This window comes from Mandrillus leucophaeus, unplaced genomic scaffold, assembly GCF_000951045.1.
Source record: "Mandrillus leucophaeus isolate KB7577 unplaced genomic scaffold, Mleu.le_1.0 Scaffold569, whole genome shotgun sequence".
Lineage (NCBI taxonomy): Eukaryota > Metazoa > Chordata > Mammalia > Primates > Cercopithecidae > Mandrillus > Mandrillus leucophaeus.
The window spans coordinates 641192-656277 of NW_012106130.1; the positions used below are offsets into that span (position 1 = coordinate 641192).

General features: G+C 45.0%; 1 long non-coding RNA gene across 1 annotated transcript; it reads right to left on the minus strand.

The window, feature by feature from the left end:
- Window positions 1-938: 938 nt before the first annotated feature.
- LOC105552634 lies at window positions 939-7681 on the minus strand. Its single transcript, XR_001008044.1, has 2 exons — window positions 7468-7681; window positions 939-4698 (listed from the first exon to the last, which is right to left on the minus strand). It is a non-coding gene; the product is annotated as an uncharacterized LOC105552634 (long non-coding RNA).
- Window positions 7682-15086: the final 7405 nt, after the last annotated feature.

Genomic DNA, 15086 nt, shown 5'->3' on the forward strand with positions numbered 1-15086 from the left:
AACGGTATTTTGACTGTTTCTTTTAAAAGTAGAATGTGCTGGGTGCAGTGTGGCACTTGAGCTGTTGTGGTCTTTACTGTGGTCTTTACTCTGAATGTCACACTGTCTCAAGGGTGTCGTGAGATGATTCAGCTTCAGGCTGCCAACTAGTAACTCCTTGGTACTAAAGCTTTGCCCAACCACCTGCCTACTATCAGCGGCTGTCCCAGATCACAAGATTATGTCAGTCTTATGCTGGTTAAGTCTTCTGTTCTGAATTCACCAAAATAGAAAGCAGAGGCATGAGGCTCTAGACTAGGGCAATAATTTGGGTGGTGTCATAGACAGGGGACTGCTTTACTGAGTCAAACGTGATGTGTAGGGCTAGCTAATTTCTTAAAACCATGCAGACTTGGCCTAAAGGTCTTTTTCTGGTCTGGCTGCTGTATCCTAAGGCACTGGATTGTGGAGCTGATGGGAGACTTGGGTTTACTGGGGTCGGCTCCTGGGATGTGGAGTTAGGTGTACGAGAGACTCGCTAAAGCCTAATGAATAGATTTCAGGTGATTTCCAGGAATACATATTCAATGTGCCACTTTTTGTTGAAAAATGAATAAACAGAGCATCTGAGAATGAATAAAGCACTTAGCAGAGTGTTTCCCCATTGGCAGAGAGTGCGCAGCCTATGTGTGCTTGGAGCCTTTGGGAGATGCCAGAACAAGGAAAGTTTTGTTGGGATTCAAGAACACTGGGATGCCTTCTGTGCATCACACAAGCCTCTGCACCATCACTCTGAATTCAGCACGGAGATCGTTTCATTTAGAGGGTTTTTTTTTTTTTTTTTTTCTAAACTCGACACCGCCCTTTGACTTGATTTTAAACCTTACTTTCATGGCCAAAGCATACATCCAGGAGGAATAGTTACCTTTTCTTTTCTTAAAACAGGGACAACAACAGGGTACTGGCTGAATCTTGTATTTATAAAGCAACATTTCCACATCTGCCTTGTGAATTTCTTAGTCAAGTGGTCATAAAAAAGAGGAAAATAAAAACAAATGAAAAGAAAGGGGAGTAATTTAAGTCAAGAATAACTTCCTTTTTATTAGGTTTAACTTGAAACCAAGTATCATATTTATATAAATACTGTGGAAAATATTTAACCTATTCATAAAGGTTAAGTAACTAACTGATAAGCTTTGTAGGAAAAGTATGTTTAAATGCTCCCATTAAACTATAACCGTGCCAGGCAATTTTTCAAGTTTTCAAATACATACCTTGAGGAAACTGAATAGAAATGTGAGGAAAAGGAAGAATTTCTCCTGAACAAATACAATGGTTCATTGTAGAAATTATTGCTACTTTGTGTATCAGAGGGCACAGAGTAAGTCAAAAAGTCAAAACAACAGGACTTAGAAGAAAGTCTTACTGATACAATCCAGTCTTCAGTAAAGACTAAGATAAATTCCTTCAGCAGCTGGCTGAAGAAATCCAAGGGGCAAGATATTTTAGCTGGTGCTCTTTTCCTATAAATAATACATAAAATGATTAGAAAATTGTGGGGTTTGGAGAGGTACGCAGAACCGTAAGACTGGAAAATCTGTTTATATGAATACAGGTTAGATGATGTCACCTTTGTAGATTTCCTCTTTGCATAGAATGAAATCAAATTTATCCTCCAAACCAGGACAGTCTAAGAGTGAAAGGGGACAGGATTAATAACTATGCCAGGATAACAGGCATAACCCAGGACTGTTATGAGAAAAGTGGAACATGTGTCCACCCTTTCTCCGAATCTATTTTTAGAGCTAGCAATTTAAATATGTAGCGAATTACATAGGCCATCATGTTTGTTTTTGTGGGAGCTGAGAGATCCCACATTTTTAAGGACTTGTGCTATTTCTGTTGCATTACAGAGAAAAATGCTCACAAAATGATCAATTAAAAAAAAAAAAGTACAACTAAAAATGGAATCCTAGAGTGGCCACAGCCGCCTGGTGGGAGAGGGTGAAGGGAAGCCTAGAAGCCGGTCTGGGGAAGAGCTCGCAGTGCTCCACGGGGAAGGAGAGACGAGGTGGGGTCACTCTGCTCATCGCCAGAGGCTGGCACTCTGCCTTTCTAACAGGACCGTCCAGCTCTCAGCCCTCACCGTCACCAGACAGCGGCTGCCGAGCAGATGGAGCCCGCACCTGCGCATACTCTGTCAAAAAGACTTCCAGAAGCTGTTGTGTCAATAGCAAAGTCTAAAAAAATACATACCCCACAAAACCACCCACACTAAAGATCATTCTTCAATCTGATTTGAAAACTAGGGTCCAGTTCTGCAGAGGCATTCAAGTGGCCAGATGCCACCCTCACAGCCAGATCCATAGGTCCCCTCCATCATCCAGGGGAAAATGCTCCACTCACCACACTCAGCTTCTGCTTCCGGTTTCAGTGTTCTCTCTGTGTGGAGGGGCTTTAAAGCTAGAGGGGCCTTCACCCACTTAACTCTTATTCACATATCTGAATATGGAGATCAAGAGGGGAAAGCAACATGCCCTAAGTCAGAGTAGAGTCAACAAGAAAACAAGACAAGCAGTGACTGAGCCCCTAGTGTATAAGGGTCTCTGGCGAGCTACTGGGGTTACAGAGATGAAGAAAACATAGTCCCATAGTTCAATCTAGCAAGGTAGACAGCCTCTTTGTAGGCGGGACCAGGCTTCCCTGCAGCAGAAGGAAACCTGAAATCAGGGTAATGAGCCCCACCAAGCATAGGCCATCACACTGCCCTGAGAGGATCGTGCCTGGACACGGGGCTGTGGCATGACCGGCTTTGACCCTCTAGCTATGCTGTAAGGCCAGGTAGGACCTGGAGTGGCCTGAGCTGGGGGCTGCTGTGAACTCTTTCCACTCTTCTAAGGCACTGCATTAAGTAATGTCACTTTCTATTTGCACAGCAAAATCAGGGACACAGTTTTCTAGAACATGCGGTGCCTTTCCTCCTCCAGCAGAATGGATGGTTTACACTGGTTGGCGGGCCCTTGTGTTAGAGGTGGAACACTCTGCAGGACTCTGAGTGGTCAGTTGTGGCCCACATGCCAGTGGAGAATGGAGGCAGAGGTGTGGAGCCCTCGAGAGCCACGGAGGGCCTGCTGCTCACAGGGAAATGCCTCCTCAACTGCTGCTGGTCCACCTGTGGGCAGGGGTAATTAGTGATGTACAGAATCCTGGGACCAGTGCCAGCGACCCTAGCGATACTCTGAGTGAGCCGGGCGTGCACCGCTTTGATGGCCTCTCTGGTCAGGAGACGACACGCAGTGAGAAGGAGGGAAGGGCCGGCCCTAAGGGCTTCCCTCTAAGGTGAGGTCCACAGAAAGGGCGGCGCCAAGATGCAACCAGCAGCCCACACCAGTGGTAGCTACCTGTTATCCATGCTCAGGCCAGTCCTTGATTGCTCCAAACACTCTGCTTGAAGGTTCTAATGGAAATGAGCAGGTCTTCCGATCTCGACTTAACCAAGGTGAGCTTCTGAAAAAAGCATGAAAAAGCAGTCTCCTGAACTTCCCAAGTGACTGATGTGAAGCGCATCCCGCACGCTTCACAGCATGGAGATCTTCCGGTGCACACCACGGACGATGTGAATGACAGCACGGACCATCAGCAACCCGCAGAGCTGCCTGACCAAGAAGTTGTGAATCAGACGCAAAAAAAAAAAAAAAAAAAAAAAAAAGAAAGACAAGAAGGCCTCAAGTCCCGAATATTCGAACGGGAGTAGGCGAGTGACTTCCCTGGCCCATGCTCTGCTGAGTACCCTTCATCTGCACCAGGAAAGATGGACGACACGGAAAATGAGGAGTTGAAAGTGGAGGGCAACAGGGAAGCAGAACAGGGTGGTCCCCTAGCATCGAGGCGGCAAGTCCCTCTGAAAGCGTGGATGACAATGGTGATTTAGGTGCTTCCTTCGAATGTCCTGAGGGAAAGACTGGTAAAGCAGACATACAATTGTGGGAAGAAACCCAAAGGAGTACAGAACTCACAGCACAAGTCCAAGGTCTGCTCAGTGAGCAGGTCTCTCTGCAGGGTGCAAGGGAGGTCCGGAAGCTGCAGCCGATGCTTTCCGCTCTGCCTGAACTGTCCTGAAAACACGTGAAGGAGCCTCAGGGGGAGTCCATGGAGAAGGATGTCTACTGCCTGCACCTTAGAGACTTCGTAAAGTGCAGGAAAATGGGAACTGCACTTGTCATACCCGCAAGCGTTAAGAAAAGATGTGTCCCAAGACTTGGCCCAGGAATTGAAGAATGACACAGTTTTCAGAGGGAGCTCCTCTTCTATGAGAAAACAGCCCAGGACAGCTGGATGACCTCCACGTCCACTGAGATAGCAAGACCTCTGGAAAGAAGATGACCATAATAGGCAGAAGCCAGCTGACTGCGAGGCCAAGTTCCACCCTTTGCTGAGCGACCCTGTGGCTCCTGGGGCTCCACCTGCAGCCCACAGGTGCTTGGAAGTGCCGGGGGACCGCGGTTCTGAACACCCAGAGACTCAGCAGAACATCAGCTGATGCTGCTGCCTTTAAAACACTTTTGACTGCTCTCTGGTTTAGCTACTGTTCATTAGTTGATGCTGAAACTGTTCTTACTGAAGTTGGATTGATAGCCTTAGACTGTAAGGTACAAGTAAAGATTGTGAAATATACAAAAAAAAATTTTTAAGTGAAAGGAACTTTGTGGTGCAGGAAACCTGAAAAACAAAACAAACAAAAAGACAATCTTTTTCGGGTTAGCCAAGAAGGGAAAATCACATACAACCCTATCACCTACAGGCAAACATGATCGCCTTTTGTTTTTTACCAATTAAAAAATTTCGATTCTTATTAGATGTATACAGTTTTATATCAGTGTGATTCTACCATATGGGTTGCTTAACAGCTTGCTTTTGGTCACTTCAATATTGTTAATTTGTTAGTATTATTAATGTTGTGAATATCTTTGCATTCAATGAGTATGTTATTTGTAGTGGCTGTGCAGTATTCCATCTGGTTCAAAAGTATTATAATTTATTTAACTGATTCCCAATTTGTGGTCATTTGTTTCCAATGAAATATAAACAACACTCCATTATATGTGTAGAGCACTTTTTAATATATTCATTTGGTTATTTCTGTAGAATTTCTTCCTAGAAGTGAAATTTTGAATTATAGAGCATACATATTTAAATATGTATATATGTTTTATATCGATTACAAATATACTTATATGCATTACTATTTTAATGTAAATGATTTTATATGTATTTAAAATGCCAATGTGAATGTACTACTATTTCAATGTAAATGATTTTATATATACTTAAAATGCCAATGTGATTGTTAGTTTTCTGGGTCAACTTAACTGGGTTAAAGGATACCCAGACAGCTGGTAAAATATTATTTCTGGGTGTGTACGCAGGGTGTTTCGGGAAGAGATTAGCATTTGAATCAGGAGACTGAGTGAGGAAGATTCGCCCTTACCAGTGTAGATGGCCATCATTCAATCACTTTAGGGCCCTGATACAACAAAAAGGCCTAGGAAAGGCAAATTTGCTCTCTTCTGCAGCAGGAACATCCATGTTTTCCCCCCATCTTTCGACATCAGAACACTAGGTTGTCTGGCCTTCAGACTCCAGACTTGTGCCAGCGCCCCCTGAGCCCTATTCTCCTCTCATTCTCAGGCCTTCTGCTTCAAATTGAGGGTGACACCATTGACTCTCCTGGTTCTCAGACCTCTGGATATGACAGACCTCTGGTGTAACTCATCACTGCCTTGCGCCAAACATTCTTAAAATGTTTATTGGGGTCAGGTGCAATGGCTCGCACTTGTAATCCCAGAGCTTTGGGAGGCCAAGGCAAGACTGCCTGAGGCCAGGAGTTCAAGAACAGCCTGTTCAACAAGGTGTGACCCCATCTCTACAAAAAAAAAAAATTTATTCATTTATTTTTGAGACGGAGTCTTGCTCTGTCACCCAGGCTGGAGTGCAATGGCACTATTTTGGCTCACTGCAATCTCCACCTCCCAGGTTGAAGCAATTCTCCTGCCTCAGCCTCCCAAGTGCCCACCACCATGCCTGTTTAATTTTTGTATTTTTAGTACAGACAGGGTTTCACCATGTTGGCCAGGCTGGGCTCGAACTCCTGACTTCAGGTGATCTGCTCATCTCAGCCTCCCAGAGTGCTGGGATTACAGATGTGAGCCATCACGCCCGGCCCGCAAAAAATTTTAAAAATTAGTTTGGCGTGGTGGTGTGCACCTATTGTCTTACCTACTTGGGAGGCTGAGGCCAGAAGATCACTTGAGCCTGGGGGGTCGTTTGCCGTGAGTTATGATCTTACTGCTGCACTCCAGCTTGGGCAACAGAGTGAGACGCCGACAAAAAAAAAAAAAAGAAACAGTTTATCAGCTGTTGGCAATTTTTATGTGAGTTGCTTGTACCTGTCCTATAGGAATTTGATATTTACTCTCTCAAAAAGAAAATCATGCAAAACAGTCCTCTAAGTCAGTTGCTTCTCCTGCATTTTCCTATTAGCAGCATTATCTGGGCAGTTGCCCAGGATAAAGACCTCAGTTTTGGTTTTCACTGCTCTCAACTTCTACATCCACTGCAACACTCAGCCTGGTTCATTTCATTTCTGAGATGTTTCTCAAGTAGGTCCTCTTTTCAATGTCCTCAACCCCTGCTCTAGCTCAGGCCCTTCTCTTGCTTTAATTTAGGAGGCTCATGGGGATAAAGACCTGAGGCCAGAATTTGAGTCTCCCCAGGTCCCATAAAGGTACTTATTATTTCCCTTGCTGGACTCTTACTCATCTTTGAATCCGTAGTGCCTGATACATGATCAAGCACACATAACAGGTCCTTGATAAACAAAGCATGAAATTGTTTTTCTCATCTCCTCTCTCTCTCTTCAGTGAATCCTCCATGTTGTTATAATTATCTAACACACAAAGATGGTTACTTTCCTTTTAAGAATTGCTGTGACTGGGCTTGATGGCTCACACCTGTAATCCCAGTACTTTGGGAGGCCAGGGTGGGAGGATTGCTTGAGCCCAGGAGTTCAAGACCAGCCTGGGCAACAGCAGGAGACCCTGACTCCAGCTTAAAAAAAGAAGAATTGTTGCTAGTGTCTCACTGCATACAGCAGGGTTTCTCAATCTCAGTACTACTGATATTTGACCCAGGTAATTCCTTGATGGGGAAGGCTGTCCTGTGCATTGTAGGATGTCTAGCAGCATCCTTGGCTTCAACCCATGGATGTCAGTAGCACTTTCCTCCCTCCTCCCCTTGGTGAAGACAACCAAGTATGTTTCTAGACTTTGACAAATGTTCCCTGGAAGGCAAAATTGCCGCTGGGTGAGAACCACTGACCTACAAGAAAAAGTCAAAACTTAGTTATCATGTCATTCAAGACCTGGTCCTAGGCCCCCTTTCCCGTCTCATTTCTTGCCTCTCCTGTACCTTCGTGAACGTGCCATGTACCTTAGCCCTGTATCTTTTCATGTCCTGTGCTCTCGGCACTTCCTTGGTTAGGTGGACCAACTGCTACAACCCATAGACAAACGGGTGGTGGCTCAGACACAGCTGGTTTGTTTTTGCTCACCTAACAGCGCTCTGTGGTTGCACGTGGTCATGAAACTGACCCCTTCCTAGTCTTTCAGCAGTTAAGCGGGCCCGTCTCTACCGTCTTCAAAAAAAAGCATTTTATTAAATTTTGTTTTTACTTCTAGAAAAAAAAAACAAAAAAAACTGCTTCCAAGATGGGCCTGGGGATCATCTCCATTTTACCTAATGAAAGGAGAAAGGACATTGAGAAGCGCATGAAGGAGAATGTTATGGCCAGGATTGAAAAAGCTACACATCCCTTGCCGTCTCATTGTAATTGGTTAGAACTCAGTCACATGACCACACTTGACGGCAAAAAACGGATGGAAAACACAGCTTAGCTGCCTGTTTAGGAGAAGAGAGGTTTTCCTCATCAGCTAGCACTCTCTTCCACAACCTACTTAATTAGTTCAGCAGAATTACGGTTATTCTTTCAGGCCCGGCTTACATGTCACTCCTAGACTTATAAATTCGAATGTCCCCATGATATCCTATTTTAAGTTCTTTGCTTATTCTAGTGCATATTACGATATGATTAGTTATGGCATAAAAATCATTTTTTCCTCATCAATTTCTGGGACAGTTCCTGGTAGGTGGTGGGTATGTATTTGTGAGAAAAAACAATGAATAGTATTTATATATTTAATATTATCTCATGAGAATGCCTCAAGGACACACTGAATTTTATTGTCGTTGTTGTTGCTCTTCTAGGCTCTCGTCTGCTCTAATACAAAAGTGAGCCAGAATTATTTGCAATTTCTGGTAGGACTCTAGCATCATCTGAGGCCTAGGAGAAAAGTGATGAAGTTCCTTTTACAGACCTGCTCTCCCAGTCTCCCCAAGCCTCGGGCATCTGCCCTACAGGCTATGCACAGATTTGCTTTCCACTGGCTTTCCACACCCTCCAGTTCCCCTCCCAGCACAGTTCCCTGGGGGCTCCGTGACTTAATCCTCCCACAGAAGATTTGCATTTAAAAGGGAGTGGGCTGGGAGCGGTGGCTCATGCCTGTAATCCCAGCACTTTGAGAGGCTGAAGTGCGTGAATAGCGAGGTCAGGAGTTCGAGACCAGCCTGGCCAATATAGTGAAATCCCGTTTCTACTAAACATACAAAAATTAGCCTGGCATGGTGACGCGCACCTATAGTCCCACCTACTCCGGAGACTGAGGCAGAAGAATCGCTTGAACCCGGGAGGCGGAGGTAGCAGTGAGTCAAGATGGCGCCACTGCACTCCAGCCTGTGTGACAGAGTGAGACTCCGTATCGAAAAGAGAAAAAAAAAGAAAAAAGGGAGGTGAGTGAGGAATCACTGGCTGGTTAGTTATATTGGGAAAGACCTAGGGGTCCTGATTTTAAAAAGGGCTACAATGTTGCAGTTGTTTTTTCAAAAATCTACATTTGCGGGGTCTGGTATGGTGGCTCATGCATATACTCCCAGGACTTTGGGAGGCTGAGGTGGGCGGATGGCTTGAGTCCAGGAGATCAAGTTTGCAGTGAGCTGTGAGAGTGTCACTGCACTCCAGCCTGGGAGATAGAGTGAGACCCTGTCTCAAAATAAATAAAAACAAACAAACAAACAAAACCCTACATTTGCAATTTAGCATTTTCCTAGGAAATGAAAATAATAATTAGATAGAAAAAAAGTCTGCCATGTAAAAATTCTACAAAGTTTGTAAAAAAAAAAAAAAAAAGTGGGACTGGGTGCACTGGCTTATAGCTGTAATCCCAGCACTTTCGGAGGCTGAGATGGGAAGATCAGCTGAGGCCAGGAGTTCAAGACCTGCCTGAGCAATATAGTGAGGCCTTCAGCTCTACAATAAGTACCAAAAAAAAAAAAAAAAAAAAAAAAAATCAGTCAGGCATGGTGGGATCTGTCTGTAGTCCCAGTTACTCAGGAGGTTGAGGTGAGAGGATCGCTTGCCCCCAAGAGCTGGAGACTGCGGTGAGCTATGATTGAGCCACTGCACTCCAGCCTGGGGGACAGAGTGAGACCCTGTCTCTGGGAAAAGAAAAAAAGGCAGAGGGGAGAGGGGAATTTTGTACCTTAGAAATGAATAATCTTGGAACTATGGCTGTATCTATCACTGCCAAGGTCAACAGGGATACAGCCAGGATGTGACTTTGATGCCTGATGTTCTTATGAACCAAAATGGAGTAAGAATGAAAGTACTTTTGCAGCAAATATTCAGGGGATTTGAGCACCCATTTAAGGCTGTAACCAAGCCAGAATTTCCTTTTTGAGGCCGGGTAGAATCTGGTCCAAAAACCATGAACAACAGGAATGTTTCTGGTAATTTTTCTCAAATCCACCAGAGGGTTCCCACTGAATTTTCTGACGAACTTAGCCTATACACTGCATCTACAAGACAAGGGAGCATTTATGTAAAGTGTTTCCCGTCCCCCGCCCCTTAGTTACTTTGACAATTCCAACCCTCACTTTCTCCTCTGCTCGGATCGACATCTGAGAAGCAAGACCACAACTGCATACCATTTTATAGATCGGCCTGATTAAAACCACTTCTCCCTATAGGCCACGTCATGTACAAGGCACACGGTTTTTGTCAAGAGACCAGCTACCAGCAGAGAAGGTTTTGATGCTATTGCTAGTAAGAAATTAGTAACTAGATCCCTGGTCTCCTTTACGCCAACTTTATAATTATACCGTTTGAGTGGTAAACCAGATCTTTGCGCCAAGGGTAATTTAGAAATTCTAGATCTGTATTCTCCTCCCCCTCCTCCTTTAATGTTCATCCTTGCTGCCTCTCCATCTTCTTCCTTCAAACATATAATTTTCCTCCACTCCCTCCTCACCCTGGCTCCTTGTTTCTGTGACCCTCTGTCACAAGAGGACAAATGCTTCTTGTTCTCCCTCATCCTGGGACATCACGGGTAACAATCAAGGAAGTGTATGCAAAAATCTAATTCAGGAGCCTGTCCTGGCTCTGCAAGGGCGTCGCCGGTGTGTGCTCACCGCTTGCCTCTGGGACTGGAGGTTAACATATGGCCTTATAGTGAGCTCGGACTACCCATGTGTCTGCATCCAGGATTTAGCCTCTCTTTTCTACGACTAGCTCCACATGGGAGACTCTTTCTAGAACTCTTGAACTATTTTTGATTCTGTAACCTTTTCGTATTGTGAGCTCTTTTGATATAGAAACATTTGTTGGCCTGGGTACAGTGGCTCATACCTGTAATCAGAGGGAGGTGGGAAGGTCACTTGAGCCCAACCTGGGCAATACAGCGAGACCCCATCTCTACAAAAACATTTAAAAATTAGCAGGTGTGGTGGTGTGCATCTGTAGTCCCAGCTACTTGGGAGGTTGAAGTGGGAGAATTGCTGGAGCCCAGGCGGTTGAGGCTGCAGTGAGCCGTGATCGCACCCCTGCACTCTAGCCTGGGTAACAGAGTGAGACTCTGTCTCAAAAAAATATATTAAAAACTAAAACTAGGGCTTTCCTGGTGAAAATGTTCTGGTCTCACTTGAGTTTTGCATCATGTTCTTCCTTCCTTGTTTTCTTCTTTACCCCCACCCCTACTGGTACAATTGGTTTCCTCTCACTCCCTCTCCTTTTAACCTATCTTTTGAGATTTTTTTTTTTTTAAACCAAACCTCTTAAGTATACCTTGAAATCCTAAATTTTCATTTTAGCTGAAAGTCATCCAAATCATATGCATTTCAGTTGAATACTCCTGCAATTGGCCTCACTCTGCCGAAGACCTATTTTTTTTTTTTTTTTCGTTAACTGACCAAGTTTCTTTAGAATAAGGCTGGAATCATATTCGATTCCTCCGAGATCTTTTGAGGGATCACCATCACCAAGTTCCAGATTATTCTTTCATGCGGTGCGCTGTGGTTGTTTCATTCTGCTACCTTGGGAGTATTTCTCCTGCAGAATTGCTTGCTCTTCTTTCTTTGTGCTTCTTCCTTTTACTCTCCCTCCCCTTTGCTCTTCTCTCAGGTAGACTCTGCCTGGTTTGTCACTCCGTTTGTCTCGTGTTTCCTTCTCTCTCATGAACACCGATCCTCTGCTGAGAAATCAGGCGGGTGGGAGACTGCCATACAGCCTCCGTGCTACAGAGGAATAGCCAACATTTCCCTCCGAGACAGCTGTTTTCCATTTCGGGAGTATCAACACTGTGGCTTTGTTGATTGTCTTTTCACCTCCAGGTTTGGCCTTTTTGTAGCTGAAACATAACTATTTTCCCTAAGCCGTTCAGGGCCACTGCTGCAGCTCTGTCAGATGCAAGCCCTGCGTGTGTGTGCGTCCTGCCACGCAGACACCACCGGAGTCCCCGTCAGTCACACGCTCCTCCAACCCAGGGGAGAAATTAAGGCAATTGTGCTAAGGCCCACTGGTGAGGAAAATTGGCTGATCAAATTATTACTAAATGGCTTTTCCAATCTTCTTCTTATTCTGTGAGAAAGAGGTGATTTCTGCAGCTTGTCAGAGCCTGGTCTCTTGTCCAGAGATAAAACCAAATCCACAAAAATCCTGTGAATGGAGAATTTTGGTGGCTATACCTTGGAAACAAACCACAGGACCTAATTCAGCAGGGCTGCCTCTTGGTGCAGAATGCAACCAATTTTTGCCTGTTTTAAGTGAAAGCATCCCAAGATGGGAAAGTATATTCTGAGAGTGGAATGCTTTGTAGTTACTGGTACTGAAGGGTTGGCGGTCATGTTAATAAATGATTGTGCTGCTCAAAAGTTACCCCTTTCTGCTCCCAGGTTACTTCTCCTTGGGGTATCCAGTGATAAAGATCATTAATATGTTTCCTGTAAGTAACTGAATCAAAGTGAAGCTTTGCTATCTGCATTGTGTTTGCCAGATTAGGGTATCCACTTATGAACTCTTTGATAGTCACAATGTCCACAGAGCTTTTACATATATACATATATATTTACATACATAACCACAAAGACGTATGTATATATTGCATATACATCACATATATATATAGTCTCCGTGTAGATTTCTATGTGTCTGCATTTTCCTTTTAAGAGTCAGGATGTTGTTTTGTTGCCCAGACTGGAGTGCAGTGGTGTGATCATAGCTCACTGTAGCCTCGAACTCCTGGGCTCAAGCCATCCTCCCTCCTCGGCCTCCTGAGTAGCTGGGACTATAGGCATGTACCACCACAACTGGCTAATTGTATTTTACTTTTCGTAGAGATGGGATCTTGCTATGTTGCCCAGGATGATCTTGAACTCCTGGGCTCAAGTGACCCTCCTGCCTTGGCCTCCCCAAATGCTGGGTTTATAAGCGTGAGCCACCGCGCCTGGCCTGTCTACATATTTAACCTGGATCTGCAAATACCTGTGTGAATGTGGATATGTCACTTGATGTGTCTGTATCTCAGTTTACCCATCTGTAAAATGAAGGAGTTGGACTAGCTGGGGTGCTTGGTGGTAAGGTGCTTCTGCCTCCCGTGAGGCTACTGTGTTCCATTTCCCTCCTCCAGCACAGTTCTGGTCACATGGTTGGCTCTCAGTGCAAAATGATGTACCAGTGCATGACAGGAACCACATGATTGCTGAGGTTATGTCCACCGCTAAGACTGTGATTCTCTTGTTTTTAGACAGTTTGGCCAGGAAGTGACTGACAGTGGAAAGAGGGAAATAGTCAGCACATCTGCATGTGTGCCCATCTCAGAGACACGAAGTGTGAATAACCACTCACTTGGCTTCATAACCAAGACCTGCTCTGAGGAATTTCATCTCTTCCTTGGAGACCTTGATTGGCCTGCTAGGTTAAAGGCAAGCGACAGATTTAATCTAGATTGACTTTAGCAAGAGTTTTGACTCAGTCTTGGGCAACATACTTATCAATAAACCTTGGTCGAGGCCCTTTTGCCTCTCACCCAGTTTGCTTATTTACCTCATTCTGACACATCTTGCATATGGCTGCCAACTTAAACCTCTTAAATGTCACTCTCTTTAAAAGTCAGGAGTGGCTCTCAGTGGCGTTTCTGATTATTTCCAAGGCCCTCACCTTGGCATTCAGGCTTTATTGGGTTTTCTGCCACCTTGTCCTTCCAATTTTATTTCTAGAAGTCTCCCACAGACCTGTCTCTCAAATGAAAACAATCTTCTAGTTGCTTTTTCCCACCCAGAGGTGCCCCCCACCACGCCCTGTGCTTGTTCTTATTCCAGGTAAATCCCGAATACTTTCTGATACAAAGCCAACGATTCCTCCCTGCATCCTGATCCATTCTTTAAAGCCCAGATCAAACCTGTCTCCCTTGGCCAGGCACAGTGGCTCATGCCTATAATCCCAGCGCTTTGGGAGGCCAAGGTGGGAGAATGGCTTAAGCCCAGGAGTTCCAGATCAGCCTGGGCAGCATAGCAAGATCCCATCTCCCAAAAAATTAAAAAAAAAAAAATTAGCTGGATATGGTGGTGTATGCCTGTAGTCTCAGCTACCCAGGAGGCTGAGGAGGGAGGATCACTTGAGCCAAGGAGTTCGAGGTTGCAGTGAGCTATGATTGCCCCACTGCACTCCAGCCTGGGTGGCAGAGTGACAGAGAATGAGAACCTATCTCAACAACATCAGTAACAACAAAGAACCTGTCTCTGCCATTAAGGTTTCCTGGTGAGCCTGTTTTGGAGGGATCTCTCCTTCCTCTGGTTTTCTGAGTCGCTGTAGACCATAGACACTCTCTTACCCTTGTTCCTACTAGGCATTTCACTAAATTCTTGGAGGAGTCTGAGAGAACTTGGGGGCGCTTGAGGAACCCAAAGGTGTGAAGTAAAGCCTGGAAACCAAGATTGCTGGGAAAGTTGAGAGGAAGTAGAGATACTTCTTTTGATGGAGATCACATGCAAGGTAATGATACAGGAGGTAGAAAGAAATTAGGCGGAGAGTGAGGGCAACAGAGTCCTCAGCAGAGCTTCCCTTTTAACAAAAATGCAGCCCAATAAATTATTATTATTATTTTTTCTAACAAAGAGCACTCTGAAAAATCCAGCTGCAAAAATAGATAAGCAAGCTGGAAACTTGCATGGGGGAATGCTGGCAGCTGTGCGGACAGAAAAGGGCTACCTGGGGGCCAGGAATGTCCAACATGGAAGCTCCATCTTCCCTTTTTTTGTTACCACATGTACTGTTACCACGTGTACAGTAAAGGAGTGGGCAACATGGCGCAGGCCAGGCATACTAAAAGATTAGGGTGGGGGTGGCCAGAAATTCGTACCCTATGCAAATGGCACACCTGGTCCAATCAGTCTTTCTTGCCCTATGTAAATCAGACACTGCCTCCTCACCAGCTGGGCTATAAAGCCCCTGCATCTCACCAGTGGAACTGGCAAACCGTTTCTCTGGGACCGCTCTCCGCATCAGAGAGCTATTCTCTTTCTTTTGCCTGTTGAGCTTCTGCTCTTAACCTCCCACTTTTGCGCGCCGGCGTCCTTGTTCTCCTTGGCTGTGAGACCACGAACCTCGGGTAATACTCCAGACAATGAAGCCGTTTTAGTAATTTCGTACGAATCTAAGTGTG